The sequence below is a fragment of the Theropithecus gelada genome, chromosome 10 (assembly GCF_003255815.1).
Source record: "Theropithecus gelada isolate Dixy chromosome 10, Tgel_1.0, whole genome shotgun sequence".
Taxonomy (NCBI): Eukaryota; Metazoa; Chordata; class Mammalia; order Primates; family Cercopithecidae; genus Theropithecus; species Theropithecus gelada.
The window spans coordinates 43,836,767-43,861,186 of NC_037678.1; the positions used below are offsets into that span (position 1 = coordinate 43,836,767).

A 24,420-nucleotide genomic window follows, 5' to 3' on the forward strand; every position below is an offset into this window, starting at 1 on the left:
ACCAGCCATCCAAATCCTCAAACAGAAGTCCTATTTAGGCCCCATCTCCTAATTTGCTGAGAAGATGCATAGGAGGGCTCTGTACAGCCACAGGAGGCTGGTCAGAACAGAGAATCTCTATGAACTTCATGAAAGAGAGTGAAGAGTCCAACAGCATCTGCATAGGAATAGGGGCGGCGCTTGGACCGTCTGGGGCGCTGAACAGACTGTGCTCTTCATCTCAAATAATTAGTCTCTTGCAAGTGCCCTGAGTCAAGCAAGAAGGGCATACTTATGCCTAAATATGATCTAATAAGGTAATCCTTTTCATTTCAATGTCATATAATCAATAGGGAAAATACAGCATATTTATAACTGACAATTAGCCTTTCACTGCATTCCCCCCACTTCGTTCATCAACAAACACCCTCTATAACCCCCATCCCCAAATCTGAGTCATTCTCACTCTATCAGTCAAGTCTTCATGGGTGTAGGGGAAGAGTCTATAGCATGGCTATGGCTTTTTTTTTTTTAAAGCCCACTAAGGATGATTTTAAAATCCACACATCATGCAGTAAGATGGATTTCAGCATTAAGCGGCCTCATCACGAAGAGCTGGCAGCCTAGAGGGGCGATGTCCTTGAGAGGGTGTGTTGGGTGTGCATTGTGTTATCAAGTAATACAATCAAGCCAAGTAAATGAACTCATTATGACTGGTTTTTTATTCCCCACTTGTCAGGAGTCATAACTGTATGAAACATTCTCCACCTCGATCAATTGGAAAATCAATACCTTGGTATTTGTGGAAAGCATCTCTTATAGGAAGAAATGAAAAGAAATGTTTGGGAAACATTCAGGAAATTAGCCCATCTGACAGTTCCTGTTTTAAAGCAGTCATTCTCCTTTGCAGGAGTTGGTGCTGAAACATGCTCTTTCTTTTGGAAGGGGGCAGGCTGGCTGGGATGGTAAACGGTTTTGATCATCCAAATCATAGTTTTCTTGAAGCATTGATGATGGTGAGTCCAGGTGAATATTTCATTTGCTTGCCTCATGGGTGGCCCTGGCGAAATGAGGCTTCCATCCTGGGTAGCGATGGTTCGGGCTTGCTTGGTTTGGCAGAACCAGTTTGTCATCTTGGCCCTCAGGACTCTGGGGGTGATGGTGAGTAGGCATCAGAGATTACACTGCTTTTGGAATCAGCTGCCAGAGCCCCTCACTGGCATGATCATTGACATCATCACTCCAGCACTTCTTGATGATGGGCTGATGAACACTTTGCAGTATTTCATCAACTATAGATTTTACAAGCTTGGCCTTGAGGTGATGTTCCTGCATAGGCCCCACTTCCTGGATTGTTGATTGCTTTTGTTAAAAAAAAAAAAAAAACATGGAAAATAGGCCTGGCGCAGTGGCTTATGCCTGTAATCCCAGTACTCTGGGAGACCGAGGTGGGTAGATCACCAAGTCAGGAGTTCAAGACCAGCCTGACCAACATGGTGAAACCCCGTATCTACTGAAAATAGGAAAAAACAGCAACAACAAAAAAAACATAGCCGGGCATGGCAGTATGCGCCTACAATCCCAGCTACTTGGGAGGCTGAGGCAGGAGAATTGCTTGAACCTGGGAAGCAGAGGTTGCTGTGAGCTGAGAGAGCGCCATTGCACTCCAGCCTGGGTTATAGAGCGAGACTCCGTCTTGAAAAAAAAAAAAAAAATATATATATATATATATATATATATATGGAAAATATCAAACATGTGTACAGTAGAGAGAATAGTACCATAAACCCCCATGTATCCCTCACCATCCTCAATAGTTGACCCCCTCTGTCTCCCCTGACCATAAGTTATTTTGGAGAAAATGCCAAACACCACAAATATTTCCGTGTGTATCTCTAAAAGATGTGGGCTCTTCAAAAGACATAAACAATACCATTATCACAATGGTTTATCAATGAATTATCAATTCCTCCGTATCAAATATCGAATCTGTGTCCAGGTTTTCTTGATTGGCTAATACCTTTAAAAGAAAATGTGTTCAATTCAGGATCCAAATCCAGTCTATGTTTTGTGAGTGGTTACTTGGTTGATATATCTTCTAAGTCTTAATCTACAGATACTCCCTCTATCCCTGCAATTTACCGGTTGAAGGAATCTGATCAGATGCTGTAGAATTTTTCATAGTCTACATTCTGCTGATTGCATCCCCATGGTTTCACTTAAAATGGTAATATTCGAGTTCTAGTGTGTCTTCTTTATTGCCTGAAAGACTTCTATAAAGAGAAACTGCCCCTCATTAACTATCCAATTTCCCTGATATACAGTTCTTATGTTTTTCTTTTTTTAAAGCAAGATAAATGCTTGATTTTCCCCTTTATTTACCAGTTTTCGGAATAGTGAGTGAGTTCCCTAGCATCCTCCCAAGATGCCCAGTGAGCTTTCAATGTTTCCATTCCTGGCAGTCATCCCACTGATGCCCGAAAGGCCCCGTCTTTGACCAGTGGAAGTGCCTTGCCATCACTGCCTGGGATCTCTTTAACGGGCTCTGCCCTTGACTTTTTCTTCTGTTTAAATCTCAGACCCACCGAGAGCCCCTCTGGCCAGGATCCACCACAGAGCGTGACCCTGTCTCCTTGTCACTGTGCGGTTGACAGATTCTGCTTGCTTTTCTCTCTCGACAGACCTTAACAAATTAGTCTTGTTATTTATCCAATGTCCTAATACCCCAAAGGGTTGTAATGAATTTCTGGCAGTGGGGGTACATTATAAAAGCAAAAAAAAAAAAAAGAAACGCACAAATTAACAAACCGAACTCCCCACCCTCCCCAAATCCCAACAGTCTTCCCGCCCCAGGGCCTGAGATTGCCGTTCTGTCCTGTGGCGTTTACTCGCTGATGTTCAAGGATGTTGTTCAGCATCTTTTTCTTTTTTTGAGACAGAGCCTCACTCTGTCGCCGAGGCTGGAGTGCAGTGGTGTGATCTTGGCTCACTGCAACCTCTGCCTCCCGGGTTCAAGCGATTCTTCTGCCTCAGCCTCCTGAGTAACTGGGATTACAGGTGCCCACCACCACACCTGACTAATTTTTTTGTATTTTTACAAAAATGTAAGATGGTTTCACCATCTTGGCCAGGCTGGTCTTGAACTCCTGACCTTGTGATCCACCTGCCTTGGCTTCCCAAAGTGCTGGGATTACAGGTGTGAGCCACTGTGCCCAGCCTGTCTTGCATCTTTCAGCCTGCATTTCAGCTGTGCCTCGTGGCCGCCCTCAATGCCACAGGGCAGCACATGGATTTCTACTCCCTTATCCATGTCATCTGGTTGATTTACTTGCTGAATCTTCAGTGGAGAAAAGCAGTTGCTGAGGTCTGGCTAGATACTGTGGTTTTCTTGTCAGTCTTGGGATCTTTTAGCATTTTCCATTCCTGGGGCTGCCTCCTGCTTTCTGCAAAGGTAAGCCCAGCAATCTACATGTCTACCTGACTCTTCCGGGGAAATGCTAAGTTTTGGCAAATACTTTGCCCTAGACATGCTGGGTGTCTTTGGGCAGGAGACCTAGGGTTCCTGTGCCTCAGTTTCTTTTTAAAGGAGAATGGTTGCATTGAGGAATAGGACCTCAGAAATAATTGGGCCTGACACCTAGGTCACCTTGTCCTGGAGAATGATTGACTGCTATGGGCACAGTTCAGGAATAGAGCCAAACCCACCAAGCCAACCCAGGCTTGCCTTGAGAGGAAGAGTTGGCTCACCTCTGCCCTAAAATGCAAATAAAAATGGAAAGAGCAGGAAATAGGAAGAGTAATGCCCCCTTCCACTTGTGTACACTCTTAGCTTTCCTAGCATTTCACACTTTTTCCTTATAGCAGTCCTATTAGGTTAAACCAGACACCAGCACTCCCGTTGTACAGATGGGGAAGCTGAGGCTGCCAAGGAAAGGAGCACACGCTGCACACCAGGGGCTGTGCTGGGGGTTTTGCTCCCTTGTAACTAGGGTTACAGAGCTCTTGGTGGCAGAAGCCAAAGAAGGCCTGGGTCCGCAGACTACCGGGGTCATCTTTTCCTGGGATGGTCTTATCTCAACACAGTAAAGATTCAAAAATTTATCCTGAGTCAAATTAACAACCTCAATTTTAATCTTAAGTACCATCTCCCAGCACACACAGCTTTTCTGCTTAGGGGTTTTCCTAAGAACATTTCTACTGTCTGCATTAGGCTTTCTCACTGAATTTCTTTGGCTTTCCATTTCTCTCCTTTCTTCCTCTTCCTCCTCTTTTTCCTGCCTCCTCTTCTCTCTCTTTCTTCCTTCCACTCTGCCCTCTATTCCCCTCTTCTATTCTTTCCAAGCCTCTTCTTTTTTCTTCCTTCCCTCTCTCTCTGTGATTCTCTCTTTCTTGTTTCTGGCTCTTTCTGTTACCAGCTCTCCCTTCTCATTTTCTTTCTCTTGTTCTCTCCTCTTCTCCTATTTTGCCTTCTCTTTGTGGACAGTCACACTCTCCTACTTTCAACCTTCTCTCCTCTCACCCTCTTTTTCTCCCAGCTTGGTGCTGAAATCTTTAGCACTCCCCCTTCACGTGGTTTCTCTCATCCCTTACAGCCTTGCTCAGCCCCCGCCTCCTAGTTCCCAACGTGGAGATGTCACCTGGGTTTACCACCTGCAGATCACCCTATAGCAACCCTGTTCAGTTAATCAGACACCAACACTCCCATTGTACAAATGGGGAAGCTGAGGCTGACAAGGAAAGGAGCATGGGCTGCATCCCAGGTATGCAACTGATCCCCAGTACCACGTGCAGGCTGGGCAGGTGTCTCCGTGAAATACCCCACATACCGTGGGGTGGGCAGGATCATGGTTCCCCAGACGAACCAGCTATCAGGCTTTCTGAAGCAGTTTCCAGCATCCTTTCAACTTTGTAAAAGAGAGTTCATCCCTTGACTCTGAAATTATCATCTCCAACATCCCATCATTCCATATAATTTGAAAGAAGCATTAACAGAACATAGACTCAATGGTCTTTAGAAAAATAATGAAGACAAGGCTAGGCATGGTGGCTCACGCCTATAATCCCAGCACTTTGGGAGGCCAAGGTGGGCGGATCATGAGGTCAGGAGATCAAGACTCTTGGCTAACATGGTGAAACACCGTCTCTACTAAAAATTACAAAAAATTAGCCGGGCGTGGTGGCGGGCGCCTATAGTCCCAGCTACTCAGGAGGCTGAGGCAGGAGAATGGTGTGAACCCAGGAGGCAGAGCTTGCAGTGAGCCGAGATCGTGCCACTGCACTCCAACCTGGGTGACAGAGTGAGATTCCATTCTTAATAAAAAAAATAATAATAATAAAAACAAAAAGAAAATGGCTCCTTCCTTTACAGATTACCCGTGGAGAACCACTAGTACAGAAATACCCTCAAATCTCAGTAAGTGATTGTATCTCCCAGATTTTTGCCAGGAAGCCGGATGCCAATTTGTTACTCCCTGAGTACCAAGGGTGTCTGAGTGCCTCTTCACATTGGGAACTTCAGATTGGGCAGGCAATTGAGAACTTAGGACACGCCAAGTGCCATCTCAGCCTCTCTTCTTTGCCAATCTTCTTTCCAATATTTCTCCATTTCATCTTCTTGTAATCACCCAGACAGTACTCAGGGAAGAAATATAGTTACCAGGTTCCAAGGTCTCCATCTAATTAAAAAATGCTTGTGTCGGAGAGAATTTTAATTCATAAGCATTATTCTGAAGGGGTGAAGTGGGTGGGGGGGGTACTTTCAACAGATGATTTAAAATCCAGATATTTAGTAAGATACTAAATAAAAAGTGGATGATTTGCAAATAAGATTTCCAAATGGCGTCTCTAATAAAGACTTTCAAAAATATGGATTGGGGGGAGATAGTGTTCCCCATCCAAAGGTAAGCAGGCTTTGTCTGCTTTTAGGGTTTGCCCTTCTCAGCCTAGAACATATCCATCTTCTTGAAAGCAAATGGGGTTCTATAGGGGAAAATGTAACTATGAATGGTAGAAATAGTCAAAAGGTTTCATTTCCTTCTCCCACTTCTTGCCTTTTCCTTGAATTCTGTCACATGCAAAATCCACTATTTATTTATTCACTCATATCAAATGCTGATAGATCCAAACTAGGTGCCCGAGCACTGAGCATGGAGACTTGGCAGAGAGAAGATGGCAAAGTCTCTGCTTGGTAGAGTTTGCATTTCACCCAACCCGGGTCTTCAAGGGTTTGGAAGGGTGAAGAGAACACCTGCCGGGGAACCCAGAACTCCACTGAGGTTCCACATGGAAGAACGAGTCCTCTGCCTGCAGCTCTGGGGTCACACTCTGAGCTGGGCAAGGAGGCTTCAGGAGGTGCCTTCTGGAAACTCACACGGCATCCTTGTGCTACCTCCTTTACCAAGGAGATGGTGACAAGGGAAGCACCCAAGTGATCTGAGAGGATGAACTTGGCCCCTGAGCATATGACCTTGGTAGTCCCGGGGGCCTTCCCTGCATTGTGTCCCCTTATGGTATGGCCGCTGGGTGAGGTCCTCATTTGGGTGCCCAAAACCATGGGGCAGGGCAGCCATGGCCAGGGACCATGAGCCCTCTTTGAATCTTTACAGTTGACTTTCTGCTTCTGCTGGTAGCCTCCCTGCAGTGGCAGGTGTTTGCAGATGGGAACAGAGTGTTGTGAGGATGCAGGCAGGTACATCAAGGAGAGGAGCAGAGAGCTGAGGCCGGAAGACCTCGCCCAGCTCAGCCCTATTCTCAACTTTATTTTCTGCCGGTAAGAGCTGAGGTCCTGGTCCCAGGCCCTCTGTGGGTGGGCAGTCTTTGCTCCCTTTCAGCATGGCAAGCCCAAGAATTGTTGCTTTTGGAGAAGAAATCACGATAATTTTCTTTTTTAATTTTAAAAATATAAAATTGAGGTATAGTTTATATACAGTGAAACATTCAGATCTTAAGTATGATAGTCAACCTTGATGGAGACACATCAAGGCACAGACGATTTCCATCATCCCGGACATCTTCCTGTCTCCTCTTCCTAGTTAATTCTTCTCCCAGGGATTATACCACATTTTGATGATCCACTCATGAGTTGATAAACATCGATTCTGTTTCCAGTTTTGAGCTAATATGCATAAACCTTTCACAAACATTTTTGCATAGAGTTTTTGTGGAAATATAGTTGTTCCTCTGGATAAAAACCTAGGCATGGAATCACTGGGTAATGGGGTGAATGCACCTTTAGTGTTTTAAGAAGCTGCCAAATTGTTTTTCGAGGAAGCTGTACCATCTTTTTTTTTTTTTTTTGAGACAGAGTTTTGCTTTTGTTGCCCAGGCTGGAGTGCAATGGCCTGATCTCGGCACACCGCAACCTCTGCCTCCCGGCTTCAAGCAATTCTCCCGCCTCAGTCTCCTGAGTAGCTGGAATTACAGGCATGCACCACCATGCCAGGCTAATTTTTTGTATTTTTAGTAGAGACTAAATGTTGGTCAGGATGGTCTTGAACTTCTGACCTCAGGTGATCTGTCTGCCTCAGCCTCCCAAAGTGCTGGGATTACAGGCATGAGCCACCGCGTCAAAAACTTTCTGAATGTCTCCTCCCCAAGTCACATGTATGTGTTGACTGGGTCCTGGCATGGGCTCACCACTCATTCACGCAGTCGCAATTTTATTGAGCATCTGTTATGTACTGAGCAGTGTTCAAGATCAGTGGTGCAGAGAGTTCAGAAAAAATAGTCTTTTCAACTGATGCTGCTGGAACAATTGTATGCCCATAACCCAGCCCCCCAACCAAAAAACTTAAAACACAAAATGCCTTAATCCAGATCTCACATCATATACAAAGATCATCTTGAAATGGATTGTAGACCTAAATGTAAAACCCAGAACTATAAAACTTCTACAAAAATAGGAAAAGCTTTTCATGACCTTGGATTGAGAAAATGTTTCTTTAATATGACACAAAAAAATCATGCTATAACAGGAAAAAGTTGATTATCAGTATTCATCCAAAAAACACAAAACATGTTTTTCAAAAGACACTATCATGATCATGAAAGGATGAATCACAGACTGAGAGAAAATATTTGCAAAACCGGTGTCTGATACAGTACTTGTATCCAGAATACATGCAAACTTTTACAGCTCAATGAAAGAAAACTCATTTTTTAAAATAGGCAAAAGATTTAAATAATCAAAAAAGATAAGATATTAAGCATATTTTGAAAAGATACTTAACAGCATTAGTTATCAGGGAAATGGAAATTAAAAATTAAGATGAAATACCACTACACACTTATCAGAATGGTTAAGATTAAAACAACAAACCAAAACCCCCTGGTAATACCAAGTGCTGGAAAAATGCAGAGCAACAGGAATTCTCACTCATTGCTTGTAGGAATGCAAAGTGGCACAGTCACTTTGGAAAACAGTGGTGGTTTCTTATAAAGTTGAATGTATACTTACCATATGACACAGCCATTCCCCTCCTATATATTTACCCAAACGAAATGGAAACTTAGTTCCATGCAAAAACCTGGACATGAATGTTCATGGTAGCATTACTCACAATCACCAAAAACTGGAGACAACTCACTTGTTCATTACATGGCAGATGGATAAATTGTGGTATATCCGTGCAAGGGATATGACTGAGCAAGAAAAAGCAAGGAACTACTGGCACTACATAGAGAACGTGGATGACTCTGAAAAAGCGTTATGCCAGACAGCAAAGGTGACATACTGTATCATGCCATTTCCAAGATATTTTGAAAAAGGCAAAACTGTACGGACAGAAAAGGGATCAGTGGTTGCCTGGAGGGATGGGGACTGCAAAGGAGCCCAGGAAATTTTGAAAATAATGGAAATATTCAGGATCTCAATTGTAGTTGTGGTTACAGGACTGTATGCATTTGTCAAAATGCAAAGAACTACACACCTAATAAGGGAGATTTTTACTATATGCAAGTTTTACCTCGAGGAGCCTGATTCTACACAATACCCTGCCCTCAGGGGCAGCACTGACTGAGGGTCTCCTGCTCGCTGCATTTCTCCCACTGCCTCGGTTTTACATGTTTCTTGAAAATATTTTAAGGTGCCCTGCAGAAGATATGCTTTTGTCCCTCTGTCAAATGACAGCATCTTTGCTTTTTACTCGCTCTTCAACCTTCCAGATCCTACTTGGACATGGTGAAAGTTGCTGTTTTTTGGTATCATTTTGGATGTGTGCTTTGGCTGTTTTTTCTTGTGGGAATGGCGTGGATCAACAACTCAGGGGCTAGGTACCTGGTGGCCTTTGGATACCTCATGCTGCATGGAAGGTTGAAGCCCTCCTCTTGAAGCCCTTGAAGTTCATTCTCCGGCCACTGGACTGACTGATTGCCTGCTCGGTGCTGGTGGTTGCTGTGAAGACTCTCCTTTCGGTATGGGAGGCTTTCTTTCAAGACTGCTCTTTGTTTTCCTAGCCTGACTGTCTTAATACCCCAAGAAAAGGCACTGCCAAAACCAACAGTCATCTTAAAAGGCCTTTTTCAAAGTCATGTTTACCAAAGGTGGAAAATGTAAAATGATTCCCCATATGTCATGCATGATGCAGCCTGGGCTTTCTGGAGCAGCTTTTGATGTTGAAGAGCTCTACATTTAAAGGAAATCAAGAGGCAAAAAAAGAGGAAGCCCAATAGAAAGAATGTTTTATAAACTCATTAGTAACCTAGAGACGATCCCCTGATGAATCTGGTGTTCATTCATGGTAACAGAAGGTACTATATATTTCAAAGAGCAGTCACATTAAAATAATGCAGGGAAAAGTTCATTAACAGTTTGAAGACTGGAGAACTCATGAGTCTGAAACCTGGAAGGGGCCTCAAGAGATTATTTGGTTCTTCCTTCTCCCCGACTCCCTACTGCCATCTTGGGTTGGTAAAACTCAAAATTCCACATGATAGATGAAGACAGAGAAATAAGAGACCAGCCCAGTACTGTCAGCTGGCCTGCAAGCCACTGACCCATCTCCAGACCCCCAGTGCTTATTTTTTCTGTTTAATCTGCTGTGCCCCATGCATGAACTTCCAACTCGGCAGTACATTAAACTCCACTCAGCATAATGGAGTCATTTTTTGGACAACCCAAAGCCACAGATCATTACTCAGAATCTTGGTCCTCGTTGGCCTCCAAGTGATTGCCTGTCGGATAAACTAGCTTTTACTGTAATGGTGACATTTGTGTTACCAATTCATCATATCTCATCTTCCTGGGTGGAACTACCACAGTGTCCTCCAGTGTAATACATCTTAGGACTTCATCCTCCTAATGGCCAGTAAGTCTTCCTTGATGAAAAACACAAATCGTGAGAGGGAAGGAGGCTTTAGAAATGATGTGACTTTGCAGATGACAGCATGGAGGATGAGAGAAAGGCAAGGGTTCGGTCTTAGCCCCACAGTTGTGTCTGGCTGCTCAATTTCCTTTGCTCAGTCCTTAGCAACATAGAAGATTCTTCCACAGCTTCCTGGTTAAATCCACTCTAGGTTTCTGGGGAAGAGTATAATTGGATCTCTTTCGCTGCCCAGCCAAATGGTAGTCTCCTGAGTGACTAGTACCCTTGAGGAGACAACTAAAGAGACAAATGAAAGATGACACTGGCGGGGCGCTGGCTCACACCTGTAATCCCAGCACTTTGGGAGGCAGAGGCAGGCGGATCACCTGAGGTCAGGAGTTCAAGACCAGCCTGATCAACATGGTGAAACCCCGTCTCTACTAAAAATACAAAAATTAGCTGGGCATGGTGGTGTGCACCTGTAATACCACCTACTTGGGAGGCTGAGGCAGGAGGTACCCTTGAACCCGGGAGGCAGAGGTTGCAGTGAGCCAAGATCACGCCATTGCACTCCAGCCTGGGAGATAAGAGCAAGACTCTATCTCAAAAAAAGAGATGATACCAGTTGTGGAGGGCAAACTGGTGGGGGGCACTGCAGATGAAGACAAGGGTGAGTCCTCCCCATATTTCTCCTCTGTGGCCAGTCGCTATGTGTGAGTACCTAGAGGTTTTACTTGTCTCCCACTGCTGGCTTGTCTACAGTTTGGACTTGAACTGCACAGTGAAGGGGATCAGTTAGGTAAGCACCCAGAATGTTCGCCAGCATGGTACAGGCATGACCCCAGGGACAGTTGGCATAGAGCAAAGTTGAAAGCATAGTACAGTGATCACCTGCATACCCACCCCTAGATTAACAGCTGTTTAGCCACCTTTGCTTTATCTATATTTGTGTGTGTGCACGTGTATCTGTGTGCATGAGTACTTTTGAGACATCTCTGAAAACAAAGATGCAGACATCAAGCCATTCTCCTTTATACCCACCACATTATCAGTCCACCCTAAGAAGATGACTCTAATTCCCTAGTATCTTCTAATACCTGGTCTGCATTCCAGTGCCTCCAGTTGCTCCAAATGGTTGATTGCAGCTCTTATTATTTTTAGAATCAGAGTCCAATCAAAGCTCACATGCTGCATTTTACTGTTTTGCCAGACTGTCCTCTGAAGGGCCACTGAGAAAAGCCCTGGTGGGACCTGGAGGACGTCCATTCCCTCCAGGGAAAACTCAGGGACCAAACCGAGAGGAAAAAGAGGGGATAGAACATCCAAGGCTCTGCCACAACACCAAATGTCAAGTCAAGGGCAGTGGCCCCTGCGGTCAGTGGCTCCTCTGCTTTGGAGATAATCCCACTCTGTGCCACGGGTGCTTCTGTGGAGTTTGCCAAACTTCAGCCCCGCCACTAATGACCAGGATTCTGGCCTGTTTAGAGAGGGAGGAGCCCTGAGTTCTGCCCGACTGGAGCTGTAACTGGCTTCCTTTTATGAATGAAGGAAAAGGGAAAATGTATTTATTTTCACTGTTGTCTCTGAGTGACATCTTGGGTTAGGCTCTCATTCTCTTTCTTTTAGTTTGTCAAGAAAATATGTGAAGACACAACTCTCATCTTTCACAGACAAGTCCAGGGCTTAGTGCCAGGCCACAGGGAGTAGGTTTCCGTGCACCACAGTGAGTTGTTGAAATGGAAGAATCTACGGTGCCACAAGTTACCTGTCCCACCCTGTCAATCAGCTGCCTGTTTACCCCAAAGGGAAGGCCACGCAGTGGCTTTCAGCAGGAGTCACCTAAGGGAACCTGGTACGGGGATGGGCTTAGCCTCCAGGGAGGGGCCGGTGCTGATGGGGGAGCAGAGAGAACTGGGTACATTTCCCCAGCTCTGACCTCATCTCCTTGTTTCCCTAGAAAATCAGCCATTTGAGTGAAAAGGGGAGAGGGGAGATGAGCAAAGGACAGAACAGTCCAAAAGGAAGTGAAGCAGGGTCTGTCCAAATTGGAACTGACCCCTTCCATCCAGAGGCATGACCCATGCCAGGCTCTGGCCTGGGTTCCTGGCTTCTCCCGTCTTCCATGTAGCTATCGCTGAGGACAAACCCCATGAACCCCAAGAGAAGGAAGAGGGAGTCCTTTGGGAGGCTGTGCGTTTCACCTTTCTGCAAGTCCAGCGACAGAGCTTCCTGAGTTATTCCCTCCTGGATATGGTCGCCAATTCGGAGGCCACCAAAGCCTCAGCGTACAGGCACCAGGAGACCTAGGGACAAACACATCAGACTTCAGGGGCTCCAAGAGTGTCCTGTCCCAAAGGGAACAGGCATAAACAGGCGGCTGATTGACGGGCTGAGACAGGCTTCTGTCCTCATTTGAATGTCTGCACAACTGGTTTTAACTGATGGGAACAACTCCCTAGAGTTGGACCTCACGCTGCATTTTAACCCTGCACCAAAGAGAAGGGACAGATTTGATCTCAAGGGAATTGTGCTGGACTGCATGACAACTTAGAAATCACAGAAACCTCAGACCACCTGATCCCATCCCTCCTTTGGACAGAGGAAGAGCTGAGGCTCAAAGTGAGTCACCCACCTGGGGCTGCTCTGCTGACTCGGCAAAGAAGAGGGCTGACTGCCATCCCTCCTCACAGAGCCCTTCCACCACACACAGCTTTGTTGTGAGTTTGGGACTCAGTTCTTGTTGTCCCCTTGTGGGCCTCTAATTGTGTAGGGCCATGAGACCTGGGGCCATATGGACTTGTAAACACAGTGGAAGGGTGCAGGAAAAAGACCTGTGGGGAACTGGCATTGACCCAACGGCACTGAGGAACCAAGGGCAGCTCAGAGTCAAGGGTGAACCTGGCCAAATTCCTCAGAATCTGCAGGTCAACAAACCCTGTCCAACCTCCAAGAGATTACCTCTCTATGCAGTCTCCAGCCCCATCCCAGCTCAGGCTTCTCTCCTCATTTGAATGTCTGCAAGACCGGCTTGCCTGACAGCCCCTTCTGGTGACAAATTCCTCATCTGATACTAAATTGATCATCCAACAGCCCTGGGCTGTTCTCTTTAATTGATGGGAGCAACTCCCTAGAGTTGGACCTCACGCTACATTTTAACCCTGCCCCAAAGGGAAGGGACAGATTCAATTTCAAGGGAATTATGCCATCCATTTTAGCAATTCAGACCATATTCCTGAATTCAGATATGCCACTGATCAAATTGTTTGCCCTGAAACTCAACAGCTTCTTACCCTAAGATCTTGCCTGTCAGTTTTCAGGCTGGGTGTAAAGTTTGTGGAGTTTGTTGAGTGTTCTGTCCTCCATCTCTTGAGCAAAACCTGGTCATTATGCTCTGGAGGTTCATGCTCTTTGGGGAGAAAAGAAGAAAAGGATGGATATCTGTGAGTTGCCAGCTAGACCTGTCCTGTTATGTGAAATGATTGATACAATTCATCTTAGTGCAAAAATTGGTAGTGACTTTTTACTAGCAGAATTCACACAAAAATGTTACCCAGGCTAAGATGACTTTTTAAAATGCATTTTATTGTACAAACAGGAGTGCTAAGCTATTGAAGCAGACCCTAAGTCAGGCGTTGGAGCAGTGAAGATAAGAGAAATCCCCACTGATTGCCATGAAACAGTCAAGTTGGCTTTTCTTTGTTTTTATCCTGGAAGCATATCCCTTCCAAAGGATCTGCCACCTTCTTCTTGCCTGTTTCTTTCTTCGATATAGGGTTTCCCCTTTTTCTTTCTCTTATTTTTGAGTTTCACCAAGAGGAAGAGGGCAATGAGACTGAGGATGTTCCAGGGTTGGGAGCGTGGAGCACTAATGAGCTCTAAATGTGGGTCAATCAGCGGATGGAGGTGGAGAAATTGTGGGCTGATTCTTCTAACTCGGAGAACAAAGGCAGAGCTCTTGAGTGTGATGAGAACATGAGCTTCTCCTGGGAGGAACCATCTCCTGATGTAATTCTTAAATGAGGTGATGCTTAAGCTCTTGACAGCTCAGACGCTCTGCTTTGGCTAAACCCACTGTCCCCCCGAGCAGGCCACATGCCTTCCTGGGTATGAGTCTGCCCCTTGCTAAAAGGGGTTACCCAGAACCTTGTTTAGTCAAGACCATGCTCTCTCTCTCAATGTGCTATAAGGCACACATCCCAGATGCTTCCCAGGAAGGCTTTAGGGGGTACACAGATAAACGTAGTTTTTGCTTAATGGTTACACTAAAAAATACAATTCAGACCTGGCATGGTGGCTCACACCTGTAATCCCAGCACTTTGGGAGGCCGAGGCGGGTGGATCACAAAGTCAGGAGTTCAAGACCAGCCTGACCAACCAACATGGTGAAACCCCATCTCTACTAAAAATACAAAAATTAGCCGGGCGTGGTGGCACGTACCTGCAATTCTAGCTATTCAGGAGGCTGAGGAAGGAGAATCGCTTGAACTCGGGAGGTGGAGGTTGTAGTGAGCTGAGATCGCGCCACTGCACTCCAGCCTGGGTGACAGAGTGAGACTCTGTCCCCCCCCCGCCAAAAAAAAAATAATAAAATAAATAAAAAGCACAATTTAGCTGGAAGTATCTAGACCGTCCAGTAGGTGATTTCAAGGATATTATAGCTTGGAATGAAACAAAGTTTAAAATTGAATGGACTGAAAGTCAACTATGGAAATCAAATAATATTGGAGAAATTATGGCATGCATAATGACTGAAATTGATGAAGTGCTATTTGGTTGCCTGCTCAAGTCTGAATTCCAAAGTGTCTGAGCCTGCCAAGACCTCCCCAACCCCAGACCCTCATCTGCACTGTGGTCACCTGACGCTGGCAAACTCCACCTGTAACTCGTGTCCCATCTTCTCAACCAGACAGGGGCCAGCTGTCCCCCATGGCTCTCACCACTGACTCCTTTGCAGTACCTAGAGCAGAATCCTGTCCATGTTGCTACATGAGCTGTTAGCTGTTGGAGACTGAGTGTTGATGAGGCCCCTCTGAACTAAGGGAAACTTGGGAGCATAACTTTGGGCATCTCTTCCTCAGCCTCGGTTTTAGGGGAAAAGGCAAGCACTGAAACCAACAAAATGGCAAAGGCATTTTGATTGGTGGAGAAGAAAATGGCTTTCTCTGTTTGTCTTCAATTGCCACGATGTAGAAAATCAAAGCAAAGCAAAAGAAAATTGCTGCTTTGCAGAGAGCCTGCAGGAGTTCTGATGATTTGGCCATTAACAGGAGTTGCCTGCCCAGAAAGGAAGCTGCCAGAAGGGCCTTCATAAAAGGTGAGATGCTGTTACCATGGGATCATGGAGGTGACCTGCTCCCAGTGGTCTTGAAACAGGGACACTAAACTGACCCCTCTGCCACCCTGGGAGCCAACAAGAAAATGAATTTCTCCCCTCTGAACTGTGGTATAATGGAAGTGCCTTTTTGTCTGGCGCACGTAAAGAGCTTAGGTTTGGAATCGTGCTTTGAGTTGAAATTCTGAATTCAAACCGAAGTTGCAGGAAGGACCTTCCCCCAGCAGCAAAATAAAAACCCCCCTGGTCAAGAAGTGTTCTTTTTGACTGGACCCTGGTTTTGGGGAAATAGTTAGGTTATTTATTTTAAATGACATTTCTGCCCTTTTGTTTTGAGATTTTCAGAAAACATGACCCCCCAAAGGGCCAGGAGGCTCAAGAAGAAAGACGTTTCAGTTTTTGTTGGTCACGAAATAAATATCTTTCTAAAGTTGTCCCTTTTAAAGTGGACTAGGTTTTTTCTTTCCTAGTTGAACAAGTTGAAGAAAATCATGTCATCACTTGGCTCTCGACCACTCTGATGGTTCTGTTTTATCTGGCAATTTGTATGAGGGGTGTGATACACAGTTTAACCTTCCTAATTGGGGGACACACTGTCTGATTTAGTGACAAGACTGAATTATGGTGCTTTTAAGAAAAGATATTCCACTTTAGTACTATCAAGTTCACAAAACCATTAGAACTGGTCTCCCAAAGCAACGCTCAGTGGTGCCTCTGTGGGGAATCTTCTCAAAACAGAAAAGAAAAAGGGCTTATTAGCCTGAACACTCTCAAAATCAGCATATTATTTTAGGTTGTTTATGCATTTCCTTTTCAAATTTTATTTGCACTAATTAATTTGCCCAAACAAACCATTTTGTAAGATTGGATGAGGGCAGGGGGAGTTCATAAACACTCCAGGAGTTGGTTCTGGTTTCTTCAGAAGCTGAGTAAATTTTAGCCCAGTCTCTGTTTTGAATGACCCCAACCTGGTCCAGGGTGGTGATGGCTGATAGACTTCAGGTTTTGTCTCTGACTAGATGATCTTCCCATGACAGGAAATGAAGATGAGACAAAATGGTGGCAGCCTTGGGTACATATCCTTCCAGTAAGTGGGCCATGAAGGGGGCCTCTACTCAGCTACTCAGCTGCCAGGAGCACAGCCCTTCAGAAGTCCAAGTATGGGAGCCAGTTGGGCCCACTGGCTCTTCTCAGTTCCCGAAGATCAGCCCATTCTTCAGAAAATGTCCGCCATCTTACACAATGGGGACTGTAGCAAGGAAGCAAGCAGTGGCTCATGCTCGGCATGCAAGTCCACAAAGACCTTTAGAAGCAAAAGCTTCTCCCCTTTTATATAGGTATCCTATTAGTTCTGTCCCTCTAGAGAACCCCGACTAATACAGATTTTGGTACTGGGAGTGGTTATAGAGGAACAGAGTATTAAGGATAGAACTATTTCATTGGTTTTGAGGTTTCTGGAGTTGGCTGCTTAATATGATTAGACCCAAAAATGCTAAGGACTCTACTTCTAATATGGAGAACACTGATAGTCCTTGGCATGAACTGTTTAGAGAATCACGCAAAACAAATGCATCTAACACTCCTGATTGATTGCTCCTAATTGTCAAGGAGTTTAGTGACTCTATACATAATGCCTTTGACCATATGTGGAGTACCAAGCTGGTTGGTTGCTCCTAAGTCCAGTGGACAAAGTGATGAAAGAAAATGATGAACTCAGGGATTCTGTCTCCCAGCTTCAGAAGCAGATGCGGGGCCTTGAATCTGCTGCTCCTGAGTGAGAGTCTTATTTCCTGTAGAGAAAGAGCTGAAATGGTGGAAAAACAGACACAAGCTCTTATTATGTGAGTGGCTGACCTGCAAAGAAAAGTGCATGCACAGCCTCACCAGGTGTCTACTGTTAAAGGGAGGGCATTGACTGGAAAAGAATAGGACCCTGCAACTTGGAATGGGGACATGTGGGAGGACCCTGATGAAGCTGGTGACACTGAGTTTGTAAACTCTGATGAACCTTTTTTGCCAGAAGGAACAGCTTCCCCACTCCCAGTACCAAAATCTTTATTAGTCAGGATCCTATAGAGGGACAGAACTAATAGGAGATACATATATATACACATACACACACACATATATATGTATAATATATAAGTATGATATATAAATATATAAAATATAAATATATAAAATATGTATAATATAAATATATAAAAATATATAAATAATATATAATATAATATGTAACTATTATATATTATATATTATATATCTATATAGGGGAGTTTATTAAATATTAATTTACATGATCACAAGGTCCCACAGTAGGCTGTCTGCAAGCTTGAGGAGCAAGGAAAGCCAGTCCGAGTCTCAAAACTGAAGAACTTGGAGTCTGATGTTTGAGGGCAGGTAGCGTCCAGCACAGGAGAAAGATGTAGACTGGGAGGCTAGGCCAGTCTCTCCTTTTCACATTTTCTGTCTGCTTTATATTCGGTGGCAGCTGATTAGATGGTGCCCACCCAATTAAGAGTAGATCTGCCTTTCCTAGCCCACTGACTCAAATGTTAATCTCCTTTGGCAACACCCTCACAGACATACCCAGGAACAATACTTTGTATCCTTTCATCCAATCAATTAATCCAATCCATAACACAGGTCAACCAGTTTTCTTGGCATAAATCACTCCCATTGTCATGGACAGGTGCAAAACCCAAAGGCGTGGAAACAGAAGTGCTCATCTGGAGATGTTAATCAACCTCTTTGCAGTATTTCGGGCAAAAGGATAAGCATTTCCAGGGGCGGTTCAGTCCTCGTCCTCACTATGCATGTGTGAGTGTGTGCAGGTTGCATTCTTATTATTTAGGTTGTTTTCTTAAGTGTGCATTGTAGTTGAAAGTATGCAGAAAAATACTGAAGAGAGGGAAAAGAACCTCATATGTTATTACTCTTTGCTCCTTTAGGGTTCCGTTTTTCAAAAAAATTTGTTTTTATTTTTGGCAAAGCCACAGCTACTTAGAGAGGAGGAGGAAGGCTGTTGCCCCGTCTTAGGCCCTTCTACCAAACAGCACTGACTTTTCCGGGAATAAGGAGAGAGATCATCCAGCAAAATTCTGTTTGGGGTTGACTTTGATGTTCCGATGTCTAGATGCAACTTTAAACATCTTTTAAATTCACAAACCACTCCTAAGAGCCTTTTCTCTTCTGAAAGGAAATTACTTGGAACAAATATGACATCGATTTTCCATCTCCCTTGCTTAGTCTCATTTGGTCTGATTTTTATTATTTAAGGCTTACCGACAATGAGAATATACAGTTAGCAATGGTTCTAATTAGATTTTGTGACCTTTAAGAAAGAAAAGGAGGGTCTGGGCCCGACAACGTCTGAAACTGCCAGAGAACAGGGCAGGGATTTATGAGTGTCTCCCTGCAGCTCACATGTGACGCTTGGACAAATAGCTCTGCGTTTGCTCTCAGGAGGAGGAGGCAGGACCCAGGTGGGATGGGGAGAAGCGTGTGAGAGGAAGAGGGGGAACCATGGCGTTGCTGTGGAGGTACTGCGACAGCAAAGCGGGGTTTGTGTGGTCACTTTGATCAACAGATGGCCAAATAAGGAACACTGGCATCCAACAGTTCTGCCTTTTGACTGGGTCCATTAGCAACAAGTGGACTATGTAGGAGAGATGAGGTCATGAGGCCTATGGGAAGCATAGGGGCTCTTTTGTATGCTCTGATGGGGAGCGGGTATCAAGAAGGTGATCCCCATGGCTGGGGCAATGGAATATTTGCTGAAGGGGCAACTTGTTAGTCTGAGATGTTGGGGGGAACATGCATTTTTCCAAGCCTGTTTTCCATAATGGCTTGGGCTTTGGAATGCACTGACCGACCCAGAGCGAGATAAATATGTGGTCTGTCGAGTGTCCAATCTTTCCTAAGTGAGGCATTCACTGGAGTGAAGCCCTGGACCCTGACAAATAGTAAATAGGAGCCAACACAAATTCGAAAGGCTTTTTTCCTTACACCGGCCTGCTTTTCCTAGTGTCTGGAATGAAGATCAGGTGACTGAACATTCGTGCCTGTAGGGTACTCGCAGCCTCCAAAGAAGTGCGCAAGGTTATTTATTACGTTTAAGGTGGGCCATAACTTCCCCAACCCCATCAACATGCCTGCCTTAGACACACACGCACCCCTACTAGGATGTAACAAGCATTTACAAAAATGTACGTCGAAAGCAGATGGGAATTTCTGATGGATGCCTATTTTATTTTTCTTTGGTGTGATTTGGGAGGTGAGAGGCTGGTGATGCACATGGCTGCAGCTGAGGCCAAGAATTCAGATGAACCTGGTACGTACGGAGGCTCTACCATATCCAACACAGGAGAAAAACCTACCAGGGAAAACAAATGGGACCGGGTCAGTGCACATACTCCAGCAAGCTTGGTCGGGGATGAAAATGCGTAGAGGCAGCTCAGAGAGGTAAACACAAAATAAAACCAAGCTCTAAATAAGACACTGCCAGACTTTCCAGTGGCATTTAGCTACCCTTTCTACCACGTTTCCGAGGTGAAGCAGGAGAAACACGGCTCTCTTTGGGAACCTGTGGCTTCAGCCCTTTTTGATGTGACATGGAATCTTCGTTTCTGGAGAAAGGTAGAGTTTAGGGGCTAGAGTGGCCCCTGGCTTGCAAATGCTTTCTATGCTTGGAAGCTCATGAGAGAGAACACTGACTGGGCTGTCTCCCTGGGGTTGAGAGGTGCGTATTCACACCCAGTTGTAGGAACCAGCCCATGGCCAGTGTTCATCAGGGCTTACCGGGTAAGCCAGGCACAAATCTGACCCCCCTTAACACAGATTCTCAGGTAAAGATAGTGATCAGGAGGTCACACAACTTGCACAAGGGCCCTCAGCAGGAAAGTGCTGGAGCCAGGATGTGCCCTGTGACAGCCCCTCTGACCCGTCCACCCCCAGCTCTCTCCTCCCCGTTTGCTGGGGAGTTCGTCCAGGATTCCCCCGTCCACGATTTCAAATGACCTTTCTTCCTGAGCAAGTTGGTCTGGGATCAGCTCCGACCTCCACCCCACTAGCTGATGTGATCTTCGGTGAGTTAGTTAAACTCTCTGGATCTCAGTTCTCCATCTGCGACGAAGGATAACGAAAGGATCTAAGGGAGAGGATTGCTCTAAGATAAAACCACACTGGAGCATGTGCATAATAAGTACTTAATAAACATCAGCTATTTATAATGCAAACCTTACTCACCACCCTGTCCCCTGCAGAAGGAGGGGTGGAAGCTGGGTAGGGTGCTTAGAGACAAAAAGGCCTCTTCTCCCCACTCCACCCCTGGAACCCATCTTCTTCATCCACAGTTCCCACCTTGGACAGGAACCTACAGAGTCCAGGGAAATCCTCCTAGCAGGGCCCCCACAGCAGCGCCTCAATACTTATTTGGTGTGCTGGATGGATTTTTGTTGATTTTGGCTCTGTGTGGCAAGTTAACAGAAAGAAACAGCGATGGTGTTGGTGGCATTTCATCAGCTGTCTCTCTCAGATCACTGGGGCCAGCTTTCTGTCGCCAATGATGGAAAGCTGATGAGCCAGCAAGTCACCTCCTCAGAGGCTTCCTGTTCTTTCCTCACAGAAAGCACAGCCTGGAGGCTCCTTACCATGGCCTGGTTCTCCTGGGTATTCAGGAAGGTCACCAAGGCCTGGGGTGCACCAAGCAGAGACAGTGGCAGTTTGGTGGCCCGGAGGGTGGAGCAGCGTGTGTGGCGGTCAGCTGTCAGTAAGGCAAGCTTGGCCGCGGCAGAGACGGCTTTCTCTTACGATATCAATTTCTTTTAATGATCCCATTCCGACAACTTTGAAAGTCACTTTGTAAGCTGACAGATGATTTATGTCTTGCATTAGCTCCTGGCAATGGCTGCTGAAGGCCTGGACTACTCCCACCCTCCCTCCTGGCCACACACCCAGCATGATCCCAGTGAGGCCCGCAGGGAGCCGCAGTGCTCAGCCACCTGTGTCCAGGGTTCCCGGGGAGGCCTTTGGGCTGACAGCAGGAGATCCCCTTGGTGATCCTAGGTGGCCACTTGAGATGCAAATTGCGAAGAATTGTGTGTGGTCAGTTCCCTGTATGGAAGTAGAACCTGCTGATTTTTCACTTCCTTCTCTGTTGCCCTCCTTTGCTTCCCTCCTTTTTCTTTTTCTTACTAAAATAAAGATCGGACATTTATCTCCAGGGAATGAAGGCCACCAGAGAGAGCATTCTGAGATACCGCCATGTGCCACTGCAAGAGACTGCACGAGCCGCCACAGTCAACAGGGAAAAGGGATAGAAGCTGCAGCCAGGCGGCAGAGGGTTACCCAAGTCCTGACAGCAGTGGCCAGAAGATACCCAACTGGCTGAGGAAAGAGGCGAAGCCATGGCTATAAAGATCCACAGAGAAACACGCACAGCTTCAGCCTGGATCCCCTCCAAGAAGGAGGTGGACGACAGGTTGCCCTCCTCAATGGTGGTAGCGCACTGTTCTCAGCTCCAAAGAGGTTCCCTGCCCTGGAAGGACCCCACGTGAAAAGGGCACCTCCTGAAAACTCAATCTCTCTGAAGGTCAAGACTGCGTTTTGTGGGCCAAGGACATTTATAGAGCTGTAAAAGGAATCATTTTTGCTAATGCTATGAAATTATACTCCGAGGTGAATAACAGCAGCCCACGGCAGGTAGAGAAGTAATTTCCTCTTGTGCGAAACCTGGCTTTTAGAGAAGTCAAGGCGGCCCCGGTTGAAGTTGACAGGGCCCCTTTTTCTGTGCAATTTCAGTGACCAAATGGGAGCTGTGACTTTGTAAATGCGTGCCTCTAACAAAGTCCCCTGGGAGGGGTAAATGATGCAGGCCTTACGAAGACACGTAATAGGAGTGCCAGAGCAGGAGGGAGACCTGGCGAGAAATTCTAAGAGGCCTCGTCCTGGGTCCGTCCATAAATTCAAATGTGGCTGCATTCTTGAGCATGGGCAGGCCCTGTCCTTGTCGCTGGAACCAGGATGACAGGCCCCTTGGGATGACAGCCCGGGCCCATGGTGTGCTGAGGAGACAGATGCAGGAGGGGCTGTTCCCATCAGAGTGGTAACAAGGGCTTGTTTCCAGCACTTTCCATCTGCCGGCCATGGTCCTGAGTGGCTTTGTGAAGATAAACTTCCTTAACCACCTCAGTAACCCTGTGAGGAAGGTAGTAAGATTATCCCCATTGGACACAAGGGGAACCGGAGGGCCGAGATCACCCTGCCGCCATGTTCCCAGAATGGGTACCTCCGTGGGTGTGGATGTCCGCTTGCTGTGGACACAGTCTGAGTAGCCACAGCGGTCACCTCTGCCTGTCCACCGGCACCCCTGCAGACTGGGGAGTCTCAGTGCCGCTCAGAAACGCTTTTGCTGGGACCTGGGTGACACCTCAGCTGTTCCCGTGGCTATCAATCCAAACCTGAGCCCCCCCCCACTCCCCTCGACCCCACCAGCTCTTCCATCCCAGCAGGAAGAGAAGCCAAAGAGGAACATGAACATTCCCAAATCCTCTTCCCCAGACCTGCCATCTTGACCCTTTCCCCCGTCTCCCATGAGCAGTGGATTCTCACCTCGAGGCTGGGTTCCCCTCCCCTGGTCCGGGGCCTCCCTCATTCCTGCTCTGCTCCCCTGAGTGCCGTGGCTGTGTTGATTCTATTTTCTAGCCCTGCCCTTCCATTCCTTCCTGTGACCCAGCAGGTTGGGGTCTTCAGAGGCCTCAGCGAGTCATGCCCTTACCCCATGCCTCACCACCAAACTTCTTCAAAGCGTCAAAGGGCAGCTTAAGCCTTGTGCTTAATTTCCACACCAGCCATTCCCTATTTGGTCTAGCACAGACTGATAATGAGACCACTCTGCCTAACAAGGGTGAACCCACGCCCATCTCCTTGTAAATTCCTTCTATTTGACTTCTTTGGCGAGGCTCCCACCACCTTCCTGGATCTCGGTGGCCTAGATTTTGGACACCACCTTCTCTTGGTTCTTCCTCTGTGTGTGTCCTAAGCATCAGGCCAGCATTTCCACCTGCTCAGGAGCTCTCTCTCACCCTGCAAGATCCAGGCGCATGACTTCCCCCCGCCGCTGGAACCAGCTCCCTCTGTGCTCTGTGGTCTTTGCCCGTCAACAGCCTTATTCCAAATCTCATAGAAAGTCTTCACCAGCCATCTGGTTCCTGGTGTGGAATCCCAGGTGGTGTCGTTACCTTTTTTTTTTTCTCCTTACCCACCATGTCCAGGGGATGCTGCACGCGGGGACTATTTTGGGAAAGTCTCTGGGTTTCAGGACTGTACCCACTGTGGCCCTGACTCAGAGCATTGTTGTCTCTTCTCTGATCTCTCAGTGACTCTCCACTGGTTCCAGCCCCTCCTCAACCCAATTCGCTCTTTAAATTGACCCGGATTCTTCCCATACCTGCCCTTAACTCTTCTATGGTTGTCCTACCTCTGGAAGAATGAAATCAGATCACCAAGGATGAGAACACCTCAGTCCAGCCAATGAGGCCCTTTGTGATCTGATGGGCTTTCCATTCCCCAAGTCCCACATTCTTTGAATTGCACAAGATACAAAATGTGCCGAGAATGTCCATTCACCAGGCTTCTCTGGTGGGAGGGTGTATTAGTCCGTTTTCATGCTGCTGATAAAAACATACTCGAGACTGGGCAATTTACAAAAGAAAGAGTTTTAATGGACTTACAGTTCCACATGGCTGGGGAAGCCTCACAATCATGGTGGAAAGCAAGGAGGAGCAAGTCCCATCTTACATGGATGGC

At 46.2% G+C, this 24,420-nt stretch overlaps 1 long non-coding RNA gene across 1 annotated transcript; it reads right to left on the reverse strand.

Moving 5' to 3' along the window:
- Positions 1-683: 683 nt before the first annotated feature.
- LOC112633706 lies at positions 684-2,098 on the reverse strand. The gene is made up of 2 exons (XR_003121570.1): positions 2,000-2,098; positions 684-1,128 (listed from the first exon to the last, which is right to left on the reverse strand). It is a non-coding gene; the product is annotated as an uncharacterized LOC112633706 (long non-coding RNA).
- Between the last annotated feature and the right edge of the window lie 22,322 nt (positions 2,099-24,420).